The sequence below is a fragment of the Pygoscelis adeliae genome, unplaced genomic scaffold (genome assembly GCF_000699105.1).
Source record: "Pygoscelis adeliae isolate BGI_AS28 unplaced genomic scaffold, ASM69910v1 Scaffold222, whole genome shotgun sequence".
NCBI lineage: Eukaryota > Metazoa > Chordata > Aves > Sphenisciformes > Spheniscidae > Pygoscelis > Pygoscelis adeliae.
In genome coordinates, this window is record NW_008824309.1 from 410853 (window position 1) to 414713 (window position 3861).

Here is a 3861-nt window from a genome sequence, read left to right on the forward strand (position 1 = left end):
GGATTTTCCTTTGTTTACAGAGGTACTCCCAGGAAAGTTGTAATGTCCTCAGCGCTACAGTTTTTCTGTAAATGTGTACGGGTTTGTACAGACTCCCGGAGCATCAAACCAGGCATCTTCTACAGCAATAAATAAACCTTAATTAATAAAACTGTGTAATTGCCATGGTATCTGATTTTAGAAATAGAGTATCTAAGGCTTCTCTTTCTATTACCAGACCTTCAGCATCTGTAAGGAGATTCCAGGCTGCTTTAGTAAGAAGAGTAAATGGGAATGCTTATTTGGGGAATAAGCAATTGCATAGGTGGTTTTGAAATTATGTCTACTGAGATACTTGAGGAAAGGTAATGTAGTCTGGCAGCTAAATATCTTCTTCACTGAAGGACACTTTACATAATATACTACAAATTGAAAGAAAAAAAGCTTGAACCCAAATCAATCCTATACAAACAAGACCCTTTCTTGTTTAGCTTGTATTATAACTTGCTGTCTTGGTGCTATCTGAAGCAGCATCAATGGGTCTTGTTACCATTTGGGAAACCTGTGTGTATTTCAGTCACACATTGTTCTTGCAGGATTTCCTTAGGCTAAGCTGCAGAAGTGAAAGAGCTCCATTTAAGAGAGTCTGTGAATAACTAGGAAATGAGCATCAAACTAGGCATTATCTGAAGATGTTTGTTAACATGCAGGATGTTCCTTAAGGCCTCTATCTTGAATGAGAAGAGTTTTTATTCAGGATTGCTTTTTGAAAAAGCAAGAGTCCTTTTGCATGCATGTCACTATGGGCCCTACTCAGGCAAAGAACGCTATTTGATGCTCTTGGCACATGTCTGCTTCTTCAGTTTCCTTGGATATACTGCTATATGCAGCCTTATTTGGAAGAAGATTATACATTTTCAGTAGTGAGAACGGCACAATTTATGACCTTGCATACTTGCCTATAAACAACTCCTTTTCTATTGCAAAGTTGTAACAAATCATAAATGAAAACTGTGGACCTCTAGTGAGGGATCTCTAGAGGAAAAAAAAAATATTGTGGAGAGAAGGCTCTGCACTTTCACTAGAAGATCAACTGTGACCCTTCCGTTATCTTGATAAAAGACTACATTTCATATCTAGCTGAGAAAAGAAATAACCTTTGTATAGGCAGTAGGCTCTGCTTTCTAGGGAATGATAGGGAGAATTATTTTTTTATTATATAGTGGAATGACAAGCAGCTGGTGAAGCAAGTTTTAGAAGGGTTCCAACTCAAAAGTACAGACAAGGAGATAGATAAATGAAACTGACGTTTTCCTATCAAAATATAAGATTACGACTCAAAGCATGATCAGTTGGATTTGTGTGTGTATGCCTGTGTGCTTGTGTGTATGAATGAAGAAGACAAACAATATATCTCTCCAGAATAATGTTCTTACTTGAGGCCTTGCCTACAAAATTTATACCAATGAAACAAAATCTGGGTAGTTATACCAGTGTAATTTTCTGTAATATTGACAGTCTCAGAAACAGCTTAAGAGAAGAGGGAAGAATTAACTTTCAGACTGTGAAATCCTTAAACTGTGAAAGCCATCCGCTAAAAAGTTACGAAGGCATAAAGTGTAACCTTGTTAATTCAAAGACAAAAGGGATCCATTCATACATTCAGTCTTGTGTTCTTTGTGTAAGCATTATCCTCACCTCTAGGGAAGCAAAGACTTAGAAGAATATACATGCTATATTCATGTTTATCTAATTAATTTATAGAGAGATTCCTAACTCAGCAGACAGTTTTTGTATATCAAAGTCAAAGGTCCTAACATATGTCAGACTTCTTACACAGATGTTATACATTCGATATCTAATAAATAATTAAACATTGGATTAAGCAAAGCTCCACAGAATATAGATTTGGCCTATTTAATATTTGGAAAGGTATTTACTTTTGACAGACAAAAATAATTTAGATACAACAATGATTTTAATAAGGCAAGGTGAGTTTGTTGACAAGATTCACTTCGGAGGCTATGTCAATTTATGTTAATTCAGTGCAAAATCACATGGGGATATTGAATACATTAATCATTTTCCACTCTGTGCCCACTGACTTGTAAATCTTGAATTACTAGCTTTTTACTTCAGATGGTTTTATCAATTTCTTATTTTGGACAGAATAAGATCTTTAAAAAACATTAGAACAGCATAAGCTATCCAGTTACATGTTCTTCTCAGCTACTTTAAATTAGAAGTGAAACCATCATGTACTGTATAAGAAGATACCTGCAGTTCAAAAACAATAGAAGTGTGGCTGAAGTGTGGCAACACCAGCATCTGTGAACTAATTTCTCATCCTTTCCAAGTCGTAAACAATTAACTGTTTCTTTTCCATAAACCCTGACTACCTATTGTAATGTAATGGAACAAATACAAAGCATCTGGAAAGAAAAGAATTATAATTAAATTAGTCTTTCCAATTAGAGAAAATGGTGGGCCTTTCCCTTGATTTAGAGTTATAATAATCATTTGTAATCTGATTTAAAAGGGGCTTATGGTTGCATTCATAAAACTGGGAGACATTAGGATTGACATGACCTCTTAGGTATCTAAAGAAATTATAGGCCTACAGAGGTAAGAATATATCATTAAGTCCTGAGCTGACAGCATTTTTTATTTCTACTGTCCTTTGGTTGGATTAAGTCCAGTCATCAGAAAATAATTCCATTTCAAGCAGCTGACAGTTATTATCAGGATTTGCTGATTCAGGATTAAGTGTACCTCAGTGGCTGAAGAGCTCGTTAGGACGAGCTGTCCATTCGTTTATGGAGTTTGTGAAAAGAGTAAGGAGGAAAACATGTTGTAGCTGTATTATTTCTGGTGTAGAGCTTGAATTCCTGGTGTACGAATGTCATCTACAGCTCTATTTTGTTAACGTGGGACAGAGTTCCGTAGTGTTCTACACTCCACTTACTGACAGCTAGATTTACAAGACAAATTTACATTTCTACAAATGATACAGACACTTAAATCTAAACATAAATCTTAAAAAGCTTTTGTTGATTTTTGGCAGATCTAAGTACCTAAATATCTACTGCTACTAATGTATAGAAGCGTTTCGGACTTGATAGTGCCAAAGTACGATCTGCCTAACCCCCAGCAGAAGTCATAAACAAAGCACTTCTCAGCTTTTTTTAAGGGACAGTGCTTACTGCTATAGGTGCTTTTCTAAACGCACGCTTACTCCTATACGAAACATTGAAGAGCAGGAGGAGGAGCCCTCTTGCAAAAACAATGTCCCTTGTCAAGGGACACCGGTGCAAAAGCTCGGGTTTCCTCGCTGTCTAAGAGAGCACGCTCTCTCCTGGGAGGGTGCTTAACACCATGCTATTGTACTTGGTGGGGTGCTTTTGTCTTGTGAATCCCTTTGAAAATGTTTAACTTTGCATAAATAAATATTCACCGAGTCAGAGAGAGACTAATTCTATAGCCCAGTGGTCAGGACAGTCAGGATGGATAAAGGGGCAGGTAATCACAGCTGCTTCTCTGGCTGCGCTGATTTCTGAACTCGGTTAATATCACCAAACAGTACCACTGCCAGCTCAGTCGGTGTAACCTCAGCATTTCAGTACCGTGTTCCAGTTCAGGTAGATGTACCTTCATCTTCCTTGCAGGACATGGCTTATAGAGGACATAACGGGCCCCAGTTTGGCTGGCAACTGAAAGAGTACATGTAAAGTGCGTGGTGCTAAGAACAGAGGATTTTAAAATGGATTACCTTTAGAAACTGAAAGTATTCTCAAGAGATACAAAAATCTTTGTTCTGATTTTTAATTGTTACTGAAACTGGTGAATGAATGAACAGGATCTCTTTCAAACACCTGGGTAGCA